We start from the raw sequence: 24,486 nt of genomic DNA, 5'->3' as shown, positions 1-24,486 counted from the left end.
ATTTTGTAAAATTAAGATTATCAATTTACCAATCTCTTAATTAACATCCGCTAATATTTTTGGTGTACTATTAGTAGTATTACTAATCATACAGAGAACTTGAGATCTCTCTTTTTATTACAATAACTATTTCTATTTTAGACAATAAGAAAAAAACATTGTGACTGCAATATTACTGGATCTAATAGATGCAAGGAACCCTCGCAATTCTTGGAGAGAGCTCTCTTGATTCTATTGATTGATAGCAAAGATAAAAATGGATGTAATACAGCCTATCTCACACTAAACTTTACAACCTGTAGTAAGGGCAATGTAAGTAGCATTTTCATAAAAATGATTCATCCTAAAGGTAGTTGTTTACCAGAGCGAAGGGCGTGATTAGAGGTGTAATTTCCATAAGGGGGTGGGGAGATAAGTACATTTAAAGCATGAACAACATGATTAACAAAAACCACTGGTGACAGAAATGACAGAGGAAGACCTATGCACATGAGTATGAAATTTGCCCACTGGTATTTGTGCATAGTGCATTATGAGTGTCGCCAATGCCACATAAATTCATTTTTAAGATCCCAGGAATAGATGAGTCTCCTCTGACACAAAAAGATTGCTCTTGTTAACTGCCCTGTGCCAAAAGAAACGGAGCCAGAAGTTATGTTCTAAACAACTGGCAACAGGTAGCATTACTCTAGGTACAATAATATAAATTCTGGTAAGCAATACAACAAGTATTCCTTTTCTCATCTTCATATAACTATAGTTTCCACTGCCAGAACTTTCTAAAAATACTTCTGTAAAGTTGTAGCTTGAAAGTCCTAACTTAGAGACTGTCCCATGTAGCAGTGTGGCATGTTTGAGAAAATAGTGGCAATAGAGCATAAAAATGCCATTCTAATTAAAGCAAGGACCACGCATAGCTTTACTTTTAATTTGTTGTTTGTGATTATTTCCCCTAAAAACGAACTGTCCTTGCATATTGACGCTTTCAGAACTCCACACTCATCTTGCATCCAGTGTGAAGAAAATGTGTGATCAACTAATGTAGAACTGAGATAGTATCAGAGGGTATCCCAAATGTCACTGTAACAGATTGGGCTCTAAGGAAAGATTCACACATATTAAGCAGAAAAACCATTTACACAACAAAAAATGCCAGACAAAAGGGGACTAAAAAGTCAATTCCATTAACAAGAAGTTATAGCATCAACATTAGCAAATTATGTATGTGTGGCATTTTCTGAAGGTATTTTAAAAATAATAAAGTTAAAATCCATTTAATAATGTCTTATGGTACCTTGTAGTCTCCAAGAGCAGGTGATGGATGTATATGGTATAAGCTTTAATTTTTAAATTTTTATTATTCGTGTGTGTGTGTATGTGTGTGTACGTGTGCACGCACATGAGCATGTGAGTGTGTGGCTCTTGTGTCATATGCAGGCCAGAGAACAATTTTCTGTAGTCATGTCTGTCCTCCTACTTTGTGGATCTCAGGAATGGAACTCAGGTCATCAAGTTTGTGCGGCTCCTACTCTTACCTTCTGAGTCCTTGCAACAGCTATATTGTGAATATTCTTTATAATGACATTTGTTTACAGCAGATATTTAAAGATATATTCAATGAGTTACTGTTACAAACACCTGATGAGGAAATTCAATTGGATTTCACAATTCTAGCCAGTGTTACCTATAAAGTGTGTGTATTTATGCTTTAAAACTGACATTTTCTTAATGAAATCCTTATGTTTGATGTACAGAATACAGAGAGTTGGGAGAATGTTCACAGAGAACATACTAAAGAATTTTTCTTTTCTTTTTCTGTAACGGTGATGATCCCTGGGCTTTGTTAGGCAAGTACCCCGCCAATTGCGTGATATTCTCAGGGCTCTTATGCTTTGGAGCAGGGACTGGATATATCCTTCCAAATGGCTCTGAGTTCTCTTGAAGGTGCAATCTTCCTGCTTCAACCCATCGAGTAGCAGAGACTGCAAGTTGATGCCACCAAATCCACCAAGGACACACACATTTTTCATGTTAGTTTTCCACTTACAGCTTGGTGCATGTTCACTGGGAGATTCTGTGCAGCATCTGTGATTGAGGTGAGGTGGGATTAAAATAGCTCCATAAATACATTGTGAATAAAGATCATTTTTGATAGAATGCTAGTCAACATTAGGCCAGGCCAAGACATAAAGGAAAATGGAGGTATGATGATTATAAATACATCTGAGCTACAGATCTATCACAAGATGCTTTTGTGATAAATTAAAGTCCAAAGATTCTAAAATCAAGTATGGAATAGTGCTTGGGGTATGTGAGGGGGTGGGTGTAGGCCAGAGTGTGTCTAAAAAGCCTTATACACTACTGAGGGTCATTGGATTGGTTTTGGTTGTGTTGTTGATAACCTTATTAGAAATTTGTCTATTTTCTCTTTAGGTCATTCAGCTTACAGCATTTTTCCTGTCAGTCTTCTAATTGGAACAGATGGTTTGTTTAGAGGCACCCTGTCTAAATTTCATTTTGTTTTTTATTTGACTCGTGAAGCATGTCATATCCTCTCTTTGTCAGTAGCCTTAACTTTCTCATTCATATTTCCACACCAGAAAGAGCATTTTGTCCCTGTCTTAGTATACCACATCTACAAATGAATGCTCTCTTTAAGACTCTAATTGCCAAAACTCACTTAGGAACTTAGATTATTTTACTTCTAAGAAATAATGCCTGTGGTCTATTAATCTTTGGGTTTCTAGGTAGAACTCCGTTAGAGATATTTGATGGAAGAATAAGTAGTTCTTGTCACCTCAAAGAGTGACATCAGTTGCTATGTATGTATTAAACATAACATATTGACAATTACTGAAGATGATTTTATAGGGCTGTCTTCTAATGGTCAGTGAGTCAAATTCCTGGCATTGGTTTGACCAGATAAAACATTAACAAGACATAACCAAGGTTATTGCCTAAAAATAAAATAAAATCTTAGCCACAACTTGTTTTCAAATTCATGTCCCCCATCTTCATCATCTTTATGGGTACCTCCAGTAAATCCATTGGTATGTTTTACTTTTTGTGAGTTGCCACACTTAATAGACTTGTGAATTATTATTATCCAAAGAAATTAGATAAAAGAATTCAAAATTGAGATTAATCTTTAGTTTTTATCTGGTCACACCTTATTTCTGGCACAATCTTATTAACTGTGGTCATGATTTCAACAAATATAAGTACAACAAACAGTACAATAAAGATTTAGTGTCAGTTCCCAATACTTAGGTTAGTAAATACAATAGGAAATTGATCAAGAATAGTAATTTTTTGAAGCTAGTATTCTCATTGGTAGCTAAAATATATTAATGTCTAGTAATATATTAGACAAATATTCATTTAATTTACAACTAATGTAAATGATAAATTTGTTCTGTAGACCATATTTTACTGTAAAATTGAAATTAATGCTAATGCACATAATTATATTAATGATAGTTACAATGATATATATATAATTTTAGGTAAAAATGAATGCAGAAAATTGCTCTCTATATATTTATGATATATGATAGCATTTATGCATGTCTTCATCAATTCATAATCTTAACATTTTAATTAAGTCAACACATCTAAGATACACTTATATATCATTTATTCCAGTAATATTCATGATAGAATAATAGAAGTAAACTAGGTCTCCCAAAAAAATAGTAGAATGGTTACAGAAAATTTATACACACATATACGCACACGTACACATTTATATATACACACATATATATGTGTGGAACTTTTTCTTCACTATAAAAATGAAGTTACATTGTTTGACAAAATAGTAGCAGGTGGAGATTGTCGTATTCAGCAAAGTAAACCGGTCTCAGGAAGACAAATGCCATGTTTTATCCCATTTGTCATTCTAAATTTTATGTACATACTTAAAATCATGTATGTGTATATGATGTGAAAGTTGAAGTGGAAGGGGGCAGAGAGGGAATGGTAATAGGAAGAAATATAGGTTAAGGGATGTCGAAGGATGTATTAGATGTACTTTATGTGTATTTGAATATTTTTAATGAAAAAAAGAAAAAATAGCGGCAAATTGTACTTTGAGTAATATGAATACTTCTGTCAAAAAAGATATTCAAAAAGAAATGCAGAGAGGCAATAGCTGAGTCTGTTTCTGTGAGAGCAGAGCAGTACCTCATCTCTGTGTGTGGAAGAAAGAGGTTTATCTTATTGGAAAGTTCAGGAATGCCCCGCCATGTTCAAGTATATCCGTATGTCACAAAGCTTATCGTACATCTATATGGTGTATTTGTGTATGAGTGTATAGCATCTGCATGTGTGGATGCATGCTCATCTGTGCATCTGGCTACTCTGGTGTGTGTGTGCCTATCATTGTGTGGAGGCCCAAAGCTGATGGCACACGTCTTCTTTGGTTGTGCTTCACCTTAGTTGTGGAGTCTCATGCCTGAGTCATCAGTCCCTGGGAGCTCAGTTGACCCCAGAGCTCAGCAAATGGCTATTCTAACAACTAGCCAGCTTGCTTGCTTTAGGAATTCCCCACCTCTGCTTTGTGAGGTCAAGCACTGTAGGTTGTCCCCACAGATATCTGGCTTTTTTGTAGGGTTCTGGAGATCAAACTCACCCTCCTTGCCATCTTCTTAGCCCAGCTTCACACTGTGACACAGATCAGCCATTAACTATTCCACTTCAGAGATTATTTGAGCTAAATTAACAAACCATGATTTATTTGAAGTAAAAGATGATTTGCACAGAGTCAAAGAGGTCTTTGTACTTTTTCAGACATAGGAAAATTTAGAAATCAGGACATATCCAGGAGTCTAAACAGCATAAACCGAGGGACTCAGGCTCCATAGCCCATGTAATTCAGTGCAAGAGCAAAATCTTGGGAACAAGGACTTCACGTTGGTTGGATCACAGGTATGCTCCCACTCCTTAGAGGGAAGGAGGCAGGGCACTGGAATTACATCATTCCGCAATGGCAGGTGTTACTGCATGAGCATACAGTGGAGGAGGTCCCACGTGGGTCAAGGTATACTTAGAAATCCATAGATGGAGCAAGAACAAGAATGAAGACTATTAGTCATCTTTTCCCTACAGCAGAAGACTGCAGCTCCATTCCTAAAGAACCTTTCAGATTTAGTTTGTATTTGGAAAACAAAGACGCAACGGTATGAACTGAGAAGCTATGCTTCAAGGAAGTCAGTAAAGGAACAAACATATTTAGAAGTCTGTAAAAAAACAAAAGTGAACAGTCTGCAGATTGAAGGCCCAAACTTGTGTTCTTGTCGTGGGCAGGGTTCCAAAGGACTGTATCCTTCTCTGGTGTGACTTTACTCCATCCTATTTCCATGGTGCTCGCGCCCACTCGGCAGCCTTCCATCACCATGTCAGGGCAGCACTCCACAATATTTTTCACATTTTCTGCCTCATACATCAAACTATAGAATTTTATCCATAAGGCAGAGCTGTCACTCTGTAAAATTTTTAGCAATGTTCTCATTTTTATCTGACATCTAGAAATACCTAAAGTAATAAAAAATCATTTTTACCTCCTATTTGCTTTGGTTTTTATTCTGTCCCTGTCAGTCTATACTCAGCACAGCAGGGGAAGATTTATATAGGATCATTTGGCTGCTCCAAAGCCAGACTTCATCTTCGCTATTTCTTCACTACAGAATTTCATACAAAAACATAAATCCTATACTTACGAATATATGCTCTTTCTTTGGAAACTTTACTTTTTGCCATAAATACTTTTGTTAGAAAGTCTACCTCTCTATTATCTATCTATCTATCTATCTATCTATCTATCTATCTATCTATCTATCTATCTATCTATCTATCTTTCTCCTCCTCCTTCTCCTCAAATTATATATACATAAAGTTATTTCACAGACTGAAGAAAGAATAAATTCATTTCCTCAAGGAAGTAGCTATGTAAGGCAAATGACCAGACCATTTGGAAATTAGGCCTAGTTTTAATTCATGAATAGTCTTCACTATCAAGAGAGTTATGAGCTATGATTTCACTAAACAGCTGGTTTTCATTTCAATTTTGTGAATAAATATTTAGTATGGACATATATCCTTCTTTGCACTTTTTATGATTTATTTTTAATTATGTGTGCACCTTTGTGTAAGTGTGTGCGCGTGAATGAAGGTGTTTACAGAGCCCAGAGAAGCTGGCTCTCCTAAAGCTGGCATCAATGGTGTTTCTGAGCTGCCGGATGTGGGTCCTGGGGACTGAACCTGAGTCCTCTCGAAGAACAGTTAAAAGTTAACAGTTTAAGGTGAGACTTTAATCACAGAGCCATCTTTCCAGAGCCTGTAGATTATCTTCTTTGGACAGTTTCTTCCCACAAGCCCTATTTCCCAACACTAGGAAGCTAAGGCATGAGAGGATTAATTACATATTCTGAGGCAAGGTGGAATATTTGAATGATGCATGGTGATTGGTAACACCACAGACTCCAGAACACTGTTGTACGTATCAGACAATCTCTCCTGTCAACTGACATTTCTGTAGTAATAGCAGGACACCGAGGACCTTTATTTCAGAGTTTATTAACCATCTTTGAAATAGTCAATGAGTAAATACATAATTTGGGAGTCATTGCTAAATTCTGGATGAGAAATTTACTTTTTGTGCTTGTTGTGAAATGTTTGCTTTGAATATTGCAATTAGGGGTACCAGATCTTCTGAAGCAGTTTTAGACATGGCATTGGGTGGTTTGTTTTCCTCGAGGGCTGCTGAAAGGTGTGAATGATTACACCTGAACACTCAGGATAGGGCTGGGATGAGCAAGCCGCACCAAACCCCATGAATCTGGTGTCTTACTAGAATGACACCTTGCCCGGTAACTGTTCCGACTGTCTGATTGTTCCATGTGGAGAACTAGAGGTAGAGAATAAAAGATATTTAAACCAGCATGAAAACATTGCATGAATGTTTATGAGTCTTCTTGCCTTGCTTATCCGAGTGTGTAAAAATAGTAATGCCTAAGTCACTGTCACCAATAGCATGTATTTGTATGTTTTGACCTAGCCTGATCTAGTCTTCTGACCTAGCCTGATCTAGTCTGACCTAGCCTGATCTAACAGGTGCAAAACAAGTGTGGTCACCGGTCACCTCCTACTTTTGGTGAAGATAAAATTGGAATGTTCCTCATTTCTAAAACATTTTCAATAATTTGTATGTGTTGTGTTTTATATGCCATAGTTTAAAATTATATTGATATTTATGTGAAGGAATTTTTTTTCTTTAAATGGCTGAAATAAAAAACTTTCTATTTTCAGACCTGGATCTGTAATTTAGATAATGGACCACTAGGTGGCCCTAGTTTCACCACTGTTGTTTTCCCTAACAGTCAATTGGCAATTGTTTTATTTACAAAAATAGAGTCTTTTAGAAGATAGCTTGATATGATAAAAAAGAACAGATTTTCTAACATATTTCTCTTGAAATCTGGTGTTTTGAGCCATATGTGGCTAACGGTATCCAAAAAAGGATATTTCCATTGTTGAGAGGATCTTGCAAATGGAATTTCATGTGTTTTAAACCCATAAACTGATTTTATCCACAGTGAGTTGATGACAGAGAAAATACTCCACTCTTTATGCCTGGAAGAAGAAGCTGGCCTTCAGTGACTCCTGAGGTGATGTACTTTTCGCATGACTCTAACAAAAAATGTTCATCTTTTTCTTCCTTTGTCAATTTTCTCTTGCACATTAATACTAAATTTCAGTCAGAGTCTAAGTTTAATCCTCCAGTTTTCGTATCAGGCTCATGAATGCTCTATTCCTGTGGTTATCTGGGTATCTTGTCACTTCCTAAGCAGTGGAATTCATTCAGAAGTTGTTGCCAACTGTTTAAATGGGCATAGAAAGTGGTCCAGCTCTTCATTGTGTGTGTGCACGTGTGTGTGTGTGTATGCGCATACGCATGCATCTTTGCTAACTTGGTTACTGCTTGTGTATTCTCGTCTGATGGCAACTAACTCCTAAACTAATGGATATTCTGTTCTTTATGTGTTCTTTATGCTGATGTAAGAGCCCAAGACACATCTTAGAAGTCTCTGATCTATGGGAGAGTCCCTTGGATTTCAGTCTTCCCTGTGTCATTGCTTCCCTAGCCAACTTTACTGCTAAATACACAATTCAGAAACCATGAATGGTGAAGTCCCTTCTAGTTTTAATATTATCTGACTTTAGCTTCCAAAGAATGTTACTGAACTCTTACAGATTGGATGTGTTGAGTCTACTTTGAGGAAAAAATTTTTTAGGACGATTAAACCTATTTGTCTTGATGTGATATTTAACTATGGAAATCTTCAGCTCTTTATTGATACCATAAAGTCTATACACATGCTAACATAAGTTTCAATCAAACACAGTGAATGAAGCCAACACTGAATGAGGAAATGCAGGAAATTCTGGAGTCGTATGATCAACTTTAAAAGAGACAAAATTTGCTTTAATTTACAGCTTTGGAGGTGTCTGTCTGCTCTTCTCAGACTTGCAATGAACCAGCACATCATGGAGACAAAGCAAGTGATGTAGGGTGCTCCTTGCTCTGTGGTGATTGCCAGAAGCCAAAAAAGAGAGGGGTTAAGAGATGAACATATAAGACCTCTTCAAGGCCATGCTAAAGGGACCTTCTATCTTCTTATGGGTCTTCTCAGTCTTCCATGTTTCAATAGTAATATCATGGGAAGTAGAACATGCCATTCTTTAACACATGATCCTTTGGAGAACACCTATCCAAAGCAGAGCAGTCGGTCTATACTGGGGATAGTCAGCAGGTTGCCAGCATCCATTTATACAGTTAGAAAGACTGACAGTAAACCATTTACTTTATCTAGCTTGTGGGCAAATGGCAGACCCAGAAAAAAAATCTTGCTATTTAAACATTACAATCTGAAGTTTATTTACATCATCATCATCATCATTATTTCATCATCTTGTGCTATTAGTTATTTAATCTAGGTCTTTGTGCATAGTTTTTTCCACAGAGATATATAGGATATTAGTGATTTTTCCACAGTTGTGTTGAAATACCTGACTAAAAGGTATTTAAGGTAGAAGAGTTTATTCTGGTTAACAATTCAAAAAGATCCTTTTTGAGTAGGGAATACATGAAAACAATAGCCAGAGGCCAGCTTGTGACAATGTATCACAATCAGGAAGCAGAGAGTGAAGAAAGCTTATACTTAGCTTTTTCTCCTTGTTGTGCAGTCCAGGACTCTGATTCAGGGAGTAGTGCTACCTGCATTTAGGATGAGATACCCAGATAGATTGCTCTTTTTCACCATAGACTTTGATGAGAACAGTGAACGGTAACCATAATGATAGCCTTAAAGTTTTCTTCACCAAACAAGCTAATTCCCTAATTCTGTCTCCAGCCTTGGTCAAGGTGATGCCCAATTCTGATTGTCAACCTGATTGGATCTATAATCAACCAAGAGACATATCTCTGCCTACATGATTTTGTGGGTTAGGCTAATTCATTTGGGAAGAGCCATCCTAACCGCTAGCAGTGAGTGTGAGAGAGAAAGCGAGCTGGGCACCAGTGTTCTACTGTCTCTGCTTAATGGCTGTGGACAGGCATTGCTAGTCTCTTGCTCCTGCTGCCTTGCTTTCTGCTCCAAGATGGACTTCCCTTCAAACTGCAATCAAAAACGAGCACTTCTGTTCTCAAGCTGCGTCATCAAGTGTTTTTCCTCACAACAAGAAAGTAACAAATACACCAAATTCTCAGAACATCGGGATAATGAAGCCAGTTTCATTCCCAAAATATTGCATAAATGCAAAATATTTCATAAATGACCCTTAGCCCAATTCCCAAGAGAGTCCCTGTTCCCTTCTGAAACCTCATGAGCTAGGCTGTCACTGAACATACTTCTTTCAGTTTCTGGTTTTCTTAAGCTTCCAGCAGCATGGTCTACAATCCTTTGCCTGTAACACTATAGGTCTGTCCTAGTCTGAGTTCTGAACTCTTCCACATTCCTCCTCAAAACTACTTGTAAAGGCCCCAAACCACTTAGTCACGTTTATCACAGCAAGGGCCCCATTTTTGGTACCAATGTGCTCTCTTGGCTCTTGCTGCATTAAAATACCTGACCACAGCAGCTTAAGGAATGAAGGGGTTGTTCTTTCTGTGGTCCAAGAGGATTCCATTGTGGTGGGAAAGGCGTCCTGGCAGACAGGGAAGACACGAGGGCAAGATCAGATGACCTGCTTGTCGCATTGCATCCACAATCAAGAAGCACAGAGTGATGGATGTTCATGCACATCTAGCTTTCTTCTTTTCATCTACTTTTCCATTTTAATTGGTCTAGGGTTTCAGCCTAGAGAATGATGCTGCCCTTAGGTTGGGTCATAATCAGGTCAAGTTTACCTAATCTTCATAACATCCTGCAGACATACCCAAAGATTTTTATCTAACAGGATTTTTGATTCTTCAAAGTTCATAATGAGTATAAGTCACAGACACCTCAGTCCTTGAAATCATTTAAAAATATATTACCTGTTTCCCAGTTTGATTTCTATCACTGTGATAAATACCATGGCAATCTTGAGGAACAAGAGTCTTTATTTTTCTCTTTCACGTTAGAGTCCATTATTTAAGGAAAGTCAGGGCAGAAACTCAAAGCAGGAATCTAGAGGCAGGAACCAGAGAAGAATCATGGGGGAGCATTGCTTACTGGCTTACTTACCCACAGCTTGTCCCACTTGCATTTCTATATGAGTAAGAACTACTTTTTCATGAGGGGCAGAGCTACCAGTCGGCTGGGTCCTTCTGCATCAATCATCAACCAAGAAACTGCCCCTACTGTCTTGTCTACAGGCCAACCTGGCAGAGGCATTTTCTCAATCGAGTTTCAGTTCTTTCTGGATGACCTGACCTTGTGTCAACTTGACAAACAAACAAGCAAAAACAAACAAAGAAAACCAATTAACCAGCACAACTTGTTTTGTGAAGATTCAGAGAAAAATCAAGAACTAATTATAGTTCTAAGAATGAGTTTCTTAATTTAGACCAGGAAATAAATGCACATGCTTTTTAAAAAAGCTTCCTGGGGGATACTGTCTCTCATAAAGGAGAGCTGAACTGAGAAAATCTAAATAGAATGAAGACAAAAATAGAAAAATAATTAACAAGTTTTTCTTTTTTAGCTTTCAAATATAGATTAATGACAAAGACCTGATTGGAAATGTATGGGGAATCCACACATTTGAAGCATGTGTTTGAAGCATAAACTTGAAATAATAGTACAAGACATAGCAAGAATTTCAAGAAGCAATCTGAACTGAATGGGATGCAGGTGATTATCGAGGAGGAGAGGATGCTAATCCAGTTTAATGATATGCATGCATAGGGACCAGTAGCTACCATGGAAGAGCTGTCTAGGTGTTCTGCATTTGCTGACATAGCTAAACCTCTTGCTTCCTCTGTGAGACCAATGCTTTTCTGATGCAGAAACTGAGCCCAGCATGCCTGAGGACCACACAGCCCATAAGGACAAAGACTAGATCACAACTCAGGAGATGGGACTGTATGACTGCTTGGCTTTTCCACTAAGGCATTCATTCTATCACAGTGAAAATACAAAATGAAGAATGTTTTTGCTACTACCATGATAGCCGACTTTTATAGTTTTCAAATGAAGCATAGATTGGGATTTGTTAGCAGAGGTCTCAAGGGAAGTTCACATGGTCACTCTAATTTAAACATTCATTTTGAATTCTACTGACTTCATGGTTCTTAGATATGTTAGATAGACGTCCTTTAAATGACACCATGCAAATACCATTCTTAATTAAATATGAATTTTTAAAGTAATTAAATAATCCTACATTAGGCTGGTATACAAAAATGGATATCACATGTCCAGATATTTATCTATATGGCATAAGCTTTAAAATTTTTAATTTAAAACTGGAGAGATGTGTAACATGAGGGCCTGCTCTTTGGGGTTTCTGTCCTGCCCAGTTACCACAGCCGGTAAGCCCCAAAGAAAATCATACAGAGGTCTACGTAAGTTATAAACCATTAGCTCAGGCTTCTTATTAACTCTTATAACTTATATTAACCCATATTATATGTTAGCCACATGGCTTGGTACCTTTTGCAGCAGGGCAGATCGCATCTTGCTTCTTCCATGTCTGGACAGGACTGAGGAGGAATGGGCTTCCTCCTTCCTAGAATTCTCCTGTTCTCATTGACCCGCCTCTAACTCCTGTCTGGTTGTCTTGCCTATATTCCTGCCTGGCTACTGGCCAATCAGGGTTTATTTAAAATATAATTGACAGACTACAGAATTGTCTCACACCAGAGATAGCTCATTAATTAAAACACTGGATACTTTTTCAAAGGGTTCAATTCCCAGCACCTACATGGCAGCTCACAATCATCTGCAATTTCAGTTCCAAAAAATCCAGCTTCCTCTTCTGGCCTCCACCAGTGCCATGCATGCATGTGGTATAAACATACATATAGACACAATATGTATACACATAAATATAAAATATTAATACAAAACTCTTACACTTGACTTACCCCAGAATTTAAATTTAAGGGGAACATTAAAAACAAACAAGCAAAAAAGCAAATGAACAAAATTAACCATAGCAATGAAGAATGCAAAATGTTGTACTATTTGAACTGCAATTTGTTAACTGCTAAATATAATATAATGAAAAACCACCTTCCACACATGAGAGTCTATTACAGTGATCTACAGAGACCCTACCTAGGATCAGATGCTTGGAACTTTTTAAAGTACCATGGACGATTTGTTTCACAGCCAATATTAAATGAATTATGGTTAAATAGTGAGATTAATTTAATCATTAAAATCATAGACTTGAAAAAAATCTCTAAAAATATTATATAAAGCAATTGTGTGTGTGTGTGTGTGTGTGTGTGTGTGTGTGTGTGTGTGGTGGTGGTTCACATTTGCAGGCTCAACATTAAGAGATAGATAGAAAATAAGATCCCACCTGGCCTATAAAAGGAGCAGGGGCCAGCCTGAGCTATTGATAGCTTGCCTTGAAAAACTAATAAAAAATAATGCACAGCAAAATATGTGTAAGTTGTTGAGTGTGTATAACCAATGTCATAATTTTATAGCATGAATGGGTAAATACATTAGGATATACGGAACAAATATGCTAATAAAACTGATTCTCATCTTCATTTCTAAAATTAAAAAGTTTATGAATTTAGTGCAGAAACCTTCTGCAGGTTTTAATTAATTCAACCATTGATGTCATGGCAGTTCACCAAGGACAATATCTTTGTCATAGGTCTTCTGAAATTCTGACTCCTACCAAACTGTCTTGGGATACTTGGCTCTCAGAAACAAATGAATTAATGAAATTGGTTGCATGAAGAAATGTACAGATATGATACTTTTTATAGAAAGACTTAAGTATGTTTCTACTTATTTTTCATGTCTTTTATATTCTAATCTGAATCTTATTGAATGTAGCATTTTCCCCTCTTTTTATGTTAAAATATAATAGCCTGAAAATATGTAATATTCCATTATTCAATTTTTCTATCACCTTCTATTCTACTTATTTTTGTGTGTGGATTAGAGTTTATGGTCAGAACTCTTGGTCAAATATTAGAATTGCAAATAAGGTCTTCTTGCTTCCTTGCTCTACAGCAAAAGAACAGGAGCTGCCAGTGTCTGAAAAGTTAATTAGACAAAACAGACAATTAATTACATCTTATTAACGTGTAAAAGGCCTGTGACAAATTGCCCTAATTGCGTGCTCTTATATATCTGAAGAGGTCAGGCTACTTTAAAAAGTATGTTGTTAATGGAAGACAAATGTATCTTCGTGTGCTTGATAAGAATATTATAAACTGCATTATTTATGACTCTATTGGAATACTTAATAATTTTAAGCTTTAAATTAAACTGCTTATTAAACTAGAGAGCCAGCACTAGTTCTTAAAATAGGACATAAAAGCTTACTGTGGCATAAGATAAATTTAGAGACCTAACTTTCCCTCAGAATGTCTCTGGATGTCTATTTTTTTAAAAAAAAAAATGCCTGAGCCTCAGAGATGTGAAATTTATCTTAATGCATTTTCAATAAAAGAGAATCCTTTCACTGAAGGCATTCACCCAAAGAAACACACGGTTCATTTTAAAGAGTCCTCCGTTACTCAGACATGTGTATTCAGATGAATGTTCTCATTAGTTCTACAGCTTTTTTTTTCAAACAAAAGAGCAGCAGGCAAAAGAAATAAAAACAAAATACACCATTTATAGGACATCAAGAAAATATCAGGTCTCAGTGGTCTTTGTGGACTAAATATTCCACAAAAGCCAAGAGGAACAAACAGTCGCTAATATAAGCAATTTAAAATGAGGAACGAGTTGGAGTGGATTTCTGTTATCACATAAAGGTGTCTTGGTGTCCTCGGTGAGGACCTGTCTTGGAACACCAGCAATGTTACAGAAGACTCTTTCTTATTTCAGTGAACACAGCTTGCTGGTCACTTGCAGCTCCCGGAGAGGCTTCACTGGTTTCAGAGATTGTTTCCACTCGTCCCTCAAACCAAGGCCTCTCCAAAGGATTCTTCCATCCTCTGTTTTAAATGTGTGTGGCTGGTGAGCACAATGTGTCTGGAAACTGCAAAGATTGTGGCTACAGGGAAGCAGACGTCAAAGATTAACTCACAGCTTCTGCCTTTGGCAGGCTCATTCGGGCAAGAACCAGCTGTGTTCATGGATACCCTTAGAGACACCCTTCCTGTTTTAACTGGCTCAAGGGAGCTGATCTACTGTACCTGAATGTTTACGTTCATTTCACCAAGACTTTGACAGAGCTAAGAGCTAATTTCTTTTTTAAAAATAGTTTTCTACATAATTTTCCACGTTCTTCTGCCTGTAAAGTAGACTCCTGCCAGGTGACAGGATTTATATGCTGTCTAGAGGAAGGTGCTAGGGCCTGTTAAAGGCCTACCACGTGATACTCATTAAAATAACGCCAATATTTGAACCTGACGTTGAACCATGAAATAACAAATCCCAGGAAATTTTACCCCAAGCTATGGACAGTTTATGATGTGTTCTTTTTGTTTTTGTTTTTTCAATGTACCTAGAGAATGGCCTCTGAGATTCGGAAGGTAAGTAGGCAAATATACCACATTCCTGGGCATGGCCATATCAACATTCCAGCTAAATGACTTTGGAGTACCAAGAAATTCTTCATTACAAGAACATAGATTGAGTTACTTGTCTAAATGTACAGAACATTACTATAAATGATTAAATCATAATCATGTTTTCTTCAGAGAGTCTTGATATATTGTGAATTAAGCACTTGTCTAAACTATGTTTCTAATGTGATCATGTATTCTGTAAATTAATATGTGCATGAATTTTCATTCAAGGGAAAGCTGTCACTTTTTTGGGTAGTTTAAGTACAATTTAAAGTTAAAATACTATGTTTTAGAGAGATTAGTATCACATTTGGCTTTTTGTTGTTTGTTTTGCTCTATGAGGAATTAATCATAATATACACTGCTTAAGTGCTTTACCTCTGGGTTATATAGAGAGTACCAACTCTTAGTTTTGTTTCAAGGCAGGGTCTAATTATATCAATCAGTCTAGCCTTGAATTGATTCTGTAGCTAGGCAGACTTTGAACCTGGAATTCTCTTGTGTCAGTCTCCTGGTTAGTTAGGATTATAGACTTGGGGCCCCAGATCTGGCTAAGAGCACCCCCTTTGCAGTGCGGAATTACATGTAACTTGGAAGCAGGTTCTGATTTGGTGTGACTCATGTGGTTTATTGAAGGCAAGCTTATTTTCTCTCTTCGGACATGACAGCTCTAAGGAAGATTAGATGCAAACTAGGAATACGGTTCCGTTAAAGTAATGTGGCTGCCCATAGCTGGATATGGAGGCAAGGATGCCAACTCTAAGATCAGATGAACCAAGTCATTTGGTGGCAGTCGGATGACATTCATATGCTTGGAAACAAATCTTCTCAGTTGCTTTCCCTAAAGTCACAGACTCACTGAATCCATTTTAAAAAACACTGTCGTCCAAATATTGAAATCTGAGTGATGATATCCTGAGAGTCATTTTGGATAAAGAAATACTTTCCTCTGGAGAAAGACTCTAATTGATCCCAGTAATTAGACGATCACAACAGGGCTTTCTCTCCAGTCAACCAACACATCACTCTTAAGCATTACGTGGCCTAAGGAACTGAAGTGTGAGATAGAGGATGTCAAAGAAGAAATAGTCATGGATTAATATTTAACAATATTTACATGTGTGGTTCAACAGGAAAAATTTAGGTGAAACCTTGTGTTTTTATTTTTTCCCCATCTCTTTAGTCTGCAAGTTTACGCTGTTGAGGGATCAATTGCCTACTACGCCGTATCATTTCAGAGCTGAACAGGGCTGATTAAAAGCAGCAGTAGATTGGTTTTAGTAGAAAACCATGGGCAAATGTCAGCAGCTACTAAGCAATAGTACCTTAATAACTCTATGAAAGATATTTTTATATCACAGATTTTTCTCTGAAATAACTTAGGCATAATTAGGAGTCCACCTAAGAGCATTTTGAGCACTGCCTTTGCTTTATAGATATACTGGAAAAAAGTTTAGGAATGGAATTGTCTTGAAGCTGCTAGGGAAACAGAGTGATGACAGTTACATTTTGTAATGATTTACTTAATATATTATTTTTTATAGTTATTGGGACCCTAGCCTATAATTTAAAAATAAAATCTTTTATATTATCTCTCAAGAGAACACAAGTACTACAAAAATTGCATTTGTTTAGTCTGTTTACACATGTATGTATGTTATATATCTGCATACATACATGCACTAAGAGCATGCTTTGAAGCTTGAGGAAAACTTGAAGGGATTGTTTCTCTCTTTCCACCTATGAATACCAAGGATGAAACTCAAATCAACACACTTGATAGCAAGTGCCCTCTCACCAGCCTGGGATGACAGACAGATATATTAAAGGTAAAACTAAGCGGTTAATTTCTGGCCCACTCTTCCCATCCTTATCTGAAATGAAATGAGATAGAAATTTAGGTGCAACTGAAGGCATTCTTGATAGGGCGAGAAGACTTGAATAACAGCGTCCTTGAGTTACGATTTTCAGTGAGTTCATAGAATAAGCAAGCCACTTATAGATAAATAGAAAAAAGCTGTTCCGTGTGCATACTAAGTAAACGCAGTTAGGAACTAAAATGAAAAAAGAATCCTTTGGCAACTCAATAAAAATGTAAAATTATCTAGCAATAAACATAACAGGAGCACGCAAGACTTCTCTGAAGAAAATCTTGTGGATTTACCAAAAGTCATAAAAGGAAAGCTGGCAATAGGAACAAACATGCCCTGCTACTAGGCAGAAAGAATAAACAACAGCAGAACCTCTACTGCCTCTGGTAATTAACTCGTATATTTAACCCAGTTGCAATAACAATAAGGATTTTTTTTTGTTTTGAATTTCATAATACGAGCTTAAGTTTCTTCAAGAAGATAATTATTAAAAACTATCCAGAATATGTTTGAGAAACTAGAAACTTTGCAACCATTAAAGGTTACGCTGCTGTCTGTGGTCCGAGGTACACCCAAAGGCAGTGTTACATCCTAGTCCTTGCTGTAGCCTGAAGCCACATTGAAGATGGTAGGGCACGCTGCTACTGGGGCCCATATTGATGTCAGTGGTTTGCACTGCCACCTGAGGCTATGCTGATGTCTGTGGTCCCAGCTGCCTCTGAGGGCCTCGCCGGTTTCAGTGGTCCTACTAAAGGAGGGGCCGAGTTCCCACTCTGCATTGCCTCCAGAAACCGAGTAGAGTTCTAGGATCTGTGCTCTGACTGACTGTGAAGAGCAAGGAGGCTACTTTTGCTGTGATGTCAACGACTGCAGATGCACAGTTGAGAGGGAGAGATGCGGAAGGTTTCTATGACAACCCTTACCTGCTACCTCTCCCGAAAAGAAGTCTAGACAGGAAACCACCGAAGAGAACCACTGAGAGAGCTCTCCACAGATGAGGCTTCAGGCAGAGGTATGGGAGGGAAGGACTCAGTTTTATTTAAGGGGCGGGCCACTAAGAATTTGGCCATGTTCCAGTGATATAGATAACACAAAGTGGACTTTGTCTATTTTTTTCTTTCTAAATTTTAAATTTTTACATCTTTTCGGGGGAAGGTTACAAGGGGGATCAGCCATGGAAGGACACCATGATTCAGGGTGTATGATGTGAAACTCACAGAGAATCAGTAAAAATGTTATGTGGAAAAGAAAAGATACACTTGCTAAATGGAAAAGTAGGACAAATTTAAACAAGGTTTCCAATGTCACAGAGCCCAAAGTTAAGAAACAACTTGAGTGGTGTAATTTGGGGCTCACAAGAGTACCGGTGTTCCTATTTATTCATGCATTAATAATTCAAAAGACTTAGGGATAGGAACCATTTTATAGACCCTGGAACCATGGGAGGTGGGTGTCATTGTTTCCTCACTTTAGACGTGGGTTTCCTGAGATAGGCAAATCAAGAATAAATAACTAATTTGGAAAATGTTTGATAATAAGGAAAGTGAAAGATTTTCTTTTTTATACTTTATTCCAAAATTTACTTCAAATGATATATAATAAAATATAAAAATATTAAATTAAATTTCTATTGGCTATCCAATTTCAAATGGTCAGCCCTGGAATATGTACTTATAGGTAATACTATACAGATTGAACAGGTTGCATTTAGGTATTGCAGATATCTATATATAATCTCTCTGTATGTATGTATATATATATATATATATATGCAGTTATACACACACACACATATATCAGTTAAAGGAAAAAGGTCACAAATATAAAAGGTTTAATGGAAGAGGTTGTAATAAGAAAAGAGAAGGAAGGCAGAGGCAGGCGGATCTCTGTGAGTTCGAAACCAGCCTGGTCCACAAGAGCTAGTTCCAGGACAGTCTCCAAAACCACAGAGAAACCCTGTCTCGAAAAACCAAAAAAAAAAAAAAAAAAAGAAAGAAAGAAAGAAAGAAAGAAAAGAAAAGAGAAGGAGGGAAATAATGTAATTATAATTTCAAAAATTTAGAAGCCATTATAAGACAGAACAACTTTTAGTATTATACCAAAAATGTAACACAAACAGTTGGTAAATATGGAAGGTGAAGAGATTGTTGAGTGGTTAAGAGCACATACTATATTTGCAGGAGGTTTGTGTTCTGTTTGCAGCACCAACGTTCACTTAATTAACTAATCACCTGTAATTCCAACACCCTCTTCCCAAATCCTCATGAATCTGCGCTCATGTATACACAGATTCCCCTATCTACACTTAATTATAAAATAATTAAAATAAATCTGATAAAACATGTTTTTATTTCTAGCTTCAGATCTGTAAAAAGATGTGGACCAAAATCATACAGCTTAGCTTTAGAGCCTCAAAAGTATGTCTATTTTGTTAATTCTTCAGAAGAAGAGCCATTTCTATTTCAGTTTTAGTTTAAAACAAGCAAACAAACAAGTGTTATGTAGCTACTTTCTCCAAACCAAAGCGTCCCTTTATGTATAAAGAGGAGAACTCATAAGACTTAGGAAGTTCATGAGACTTACAAGGCCCAGGAAGCACACAGACTCTTGGGACACTTCACCAAGGTTATGTAAGCAATAGCAGCTATTGTGAGAAAAGATACTCCATGGTTTAGTTGGCTGAAGATTGGTCAGGGAGCTCTGGTAATATGGCTTTCATGAGTCATTACCCACACTAGTCTGGGTCTTTAAGTGACACAGCAGCCCAAGTGGCCCATCATTCTGTAAGTAACTCTCACCCGTGACTGAGGGTCACTAACCTAGACATGAGTAGAGTCATTGCTGTGGTCTGTCACTGGTACCTCATTTGAAGTGAATAGATGCTTCTCATGTCTCTCTAAAAAAAAATCACAAAACAGTATTCTTTAACTATGTCTTAATTATAGTCATATGTTGTTGCTACTTCTTTCTATCACCCAAAGATTTTTACATTGGCTATTAATAATTCTTTGTTAAATTTTTGAGATTTATGAATATGATTCCAGAATTCAAGTCATAACAAGCATGGAATTCTCTATGATTCCTCATAAATACTTAATGAATAATTTTAGATGAAAATCTTCTGCATAGTCATCAATTTAATGGTTCTATATTAAAGGTTGGCAGACTTTGCCCCATGAGCCAATTTCTCTTTTCATGTCCATGGCATTTTGTTGGAGTTCAGCCATACTCATTTATTTATATATTATCTCTGGCTGCTTTTATGTTCTAAGAAAGAAGCTGAATTGTTGTGACAGAAACCATATGCTCTGCAAAACATAAAATATTTACAATGTGGACTTTTGTAGAAAAAGTTTGCAGGCCCTGACCTGTGCTGCTACATTGAGCTAGAATTTTTGAGATCTTCTAAGGTGAATACTACTACAGAAAAGAGGAATAATAAAACATCTTTAGATATTGGAGAAAGGTTACAATATAAGAACTGGCCGAATGAAAGATCTTCCAAACATTTGCTATGTGGTTATAGACCCTACCATGTATACATTATGTGTATTCTCTCACATCCTCTTTGTAACTCTGTTATATTTTCAGAGATGGATTTTCTCTTTATGTATTTTGGATGTTACAAAATTATTTTTCTTTACATTCTTTTCTGAATGCAGATAAATTCCAATGTTTCACTAAAACTTCGCTTCTGAGAGTTTTTGACTTTGTTAAACAGCATTTCTTATTTAAGGCACAAGTATGACTCTTAGAAAATTCAGATAAAAAAAACCATTAAATATTTAGCTCCCCAAATGAGGAACCAGTAAGATGCTACTACTGACTGAAGGTTGACTTTTAAAGAACTATTTCCTCATACACACCAAAGAGTTCTCTAATGCGTCGAAGAGGATGCAGCCGGAAATAATCAATTGCATTTCACCGGAGATAACAAAAATGGATGTTTGCTTATTATTAGTTTCCCATGACTCCCTCTTATAAAACAGCTTAGAAAAGATGCAGAGTAGATATAAACCAGATGAATGACCTAGACAAGACCTCTACTAAGACTTTTGTTTCATTTCAAAGTCATATTTTTTTTCTGAAAGCACAGATGGTCCACTCCCCTTCCTGCCTGTGTCATTACTAGTGGGGAAACTTAATGTTTTACGTTTGCTTCCACAACAATATCACTGCTTTAAGGATGATGGGGGCCTCTTTTGGGGACTAATACCAATGTAGTTAGAAAGCCAAGGCATATTAAAGGAAAGGCAGCATTTAACATTAGACAGTATTGTCCAAAGAACTAGACCACTCTGTAGTAAACGGGTCTTATTTTCTCCAGTTCTTCATAGTCTCAGCTCTCACTTCACATCAGAGGCCAACAGAAATTCAGTACATTTTCTCCCTATTACAGAAAGTAACTAACTGGTCCTAGAAGTAACCCTCATCTTCAGTATGGGTCCTATGATATGGTAACACACACACACACACACACACACACACACACACACACACACACGTAGAGTGAGAGAGAGACAGAAAGAGAGAGAGAGAGAGACAGAGAGAGACAGAGAGAATTTCTAATTAACCTTAATAATTAAAAACCCAAAGACAGATATGAGGGGGAGAAAGCTGAAAGATCAGAGAAGCAGAGCAGCCAGCCACTAGTTCTTACTTCTGTGAAATCCTCAGACCAAATGGGGTATCATGTCTCTCCAAGTCCCTAGACTGAATGCTGTCTCTATGAAATCTCAGATTGAATCCTGAGCTCCTCTCTCTCTCTCTCTCTCTCTCTCTCTCTCTCTCTCTCTCTCTCTCTCTCTCTCCTCACCCAGCCATATCACTTCCCATCTCCACCTCCCTAGTGCTGGGATTAAAGGTGTAAGCCACCACCTCTTGGTTTTCTCTTTTAGATTGATTCAAAATCGTGTAGTCCAGGGTGGCCTTGAACTCACAGAGATCCATCTGCCTCTGTCTTCTGTCTTCTACATGCTGAGATTACAGGTGTGTGCCACCACTGCCTGGCCTCAATGGCTAACTATTGTGGCTGGCTAGCTCCTCATTGTCATCTTCAAACAAGTTTTATTTGTTAAAACACAAACAAAATATCACCCCCAAACACACACACACACACACACACACACACACACACACACACACACACACACTCCTTTAGTGAGGATCCACTTCCCAAAGGTTCCAGAAACATCCTGACAAGCATCACAAGCTGGGGACCAAGAGTCCGAATATATGAGCCCATGAGAACATTTTACATTCAAAATACAACAGTGGCTATCACCATCAACACGTATTATTTGAGTTCATTCAGTCTAGAGATATAGAAAAAAATAACACGCAATTTCTTGATTTTTCAAATTTTGAAATGTTTTTGTTTTCAGGGTACTCTAATGCTCAAAATCCCATAATACCTTTTGATTTTACTTAAAGTGATAACTGAGAAATGTCCAAGGTGAAGGTGAATTATTTTTTACACACAAATGTAAAAAGTCTGCTCCCTGAAAATCGGGGCCTTTCATTCATAAATGAGTTTGTTCTTGGGTTGGTAGAAACTCATTTAAAAAAGGACCCATTAAGACAACAAAACTGAGGTTTAGTATTTGAATCAGAGGATAAAATGCTTGCCCCCCAAATGTGAGGATTGCAGTTTGGGTTCTCAGTACCCACGCTGTCAGACAGGCACAGGGGTTTACCTGTGGTCACAGTACTTGAGAAGCAGAGAGAGAAGACCCCAAGATAAGATGACTGGGGAAGCTAGCCAACATGAAACCCTGCACCAATAACTGGAGTGCATCTGAGGAAAACACTCTATGCTGTCAAGATGGCGTCTATATGTTTATGAACACATATACATGCTCACATACCTATGAATACACATCACATAAACAAAATCTTTATATACAAAAAACATGGTAGGAATGTGAAATTGAAGAAAGTGACCTTTTCAAAACATAATGTTAACCTTTACAGGTTTTAGATTTGCCCAATAAACTAGTTTCAGATGAAACAGTAGAAACCGCACTTGAATGAAATCAACCTCAAAACCTCCTGCTTCGCAGACCTTCACCATTATCATTATTCTCTGTCTAGACACCAGTTTTCTGGAAACACTAAGACAATTTGAATCGAATTGGAAAAACTCATTCCTTTCGAATCGTCTCTGACCACAACTGCCCCGGAGGAAATTGATCTATGAAATCTTCCGATATTAATAGGCATCCACAAAAGACGTAGCCTCCGATATGCTTTGTGTCCTTTGCTTGTTGTCCCGAGAGGCCCAGGGATCTGAGGAAGTTATGAACTGTGGAGCAGCATCCCTTTCTTCAAGCCATTCTTCAACAAGAGTGCTCTGGCTTTATAGTCAATCTGATGTAGGGACTGAAGAGGGCCAGCTCATTATCAAGGAGATCAGTGATCCTACAGTGGTTCACTTAGAAGTCAGAGTAGTGAGTTATCAAAACTTGAGAGTTGAGAACAAACCGTGAAGTTGCCTGGAAAACTGGCCTGGTGATGAAATTTTTATGTAGTTCTTTCATTTGCGGTCTAGCAACACACCGGTTTATCTGCATGAGCTCCTGTTGATGTTCCCATCCCCAGCCTTTTCCTGCAGCTATAATGACAACCTTCCCTGCCTTTGCCATGGTCTCATTTTGGCCTTCCCACTGACTGGACCATTTGCTAATGATTTGGTCTTGCCCACTGGAGTTCCTTCTTCAGCACCGCGTCTCACAAAGATCTCTCCTTGTTTATTTCCAATGGAACAGAACGAAAAGACTAATGTTTCTGAAAATCTAGTCAAGCAATCCCTCGCTTTTCTTTTATTTCCTGTGGGAAGGAGTCTTGTTGATTCTGCCAAGCAGTCTGTCGTTTTCATTAGGTGCCTCTCACTGGTAAATAGAAATAAAAAGTTGTATCATGTTGTAAAGAGAAGCATCTCTGGTGAATTCTCCCACTGTGAGTCTGAGGTTATTCTGACCTCATTGAAGCAAAGGGAAGCACTGGCTATCAAGTTATCTAGCCAAGCCACTGCCTAATTTTCAGCTCATATTACAATATGAATTCAGTAAAGTGCCAGAGGAAGCAAAAGACACAGATTGTGTATTCAATGTCGGTGACAATTTGTGGCAGGCTACTGCGAAAATACAATTTTAAAAAGGCAATTTTATCTATTATACTGTGGCGACAGTTAAAGCTTTTATAGATAGGAGAGGAAAATGACTTCCATAAAAATTCTCTCTTCCTCTTTCCTTCCTTTCTTTTTTCTTCCTTCTCTCCCTCCTTTCTCCTCTCCTTCTTTCCATACTAGAAGGAGCCCTATACATGTTATCTAAGATTTCAGAACATTCCTCAGGTGAACCTGATATACAAATTTAATTATATAATTTTCATTAAACTGTGTGGTCCTCTATGTGCCTG

The sequence above is a fragment of the Microtus pennsylvanicus genome, chromosome 16 (assembly GCF_037038515.1).
Source record: "Microtus pennsylvanicus isolate mMicPen1 chromosome 16, mMicPen1.hap1, whole genome shotgun sequence".
NCBI classification, from domain to species: Eukaryota; Metazoa; Chordata; class Mammalia; order Rodentia; family Cricetidae; genus Microtus; species Microtus pennsylvanicus.
This window is presented reverse-complemented; position numbering follows the sequence as displayed.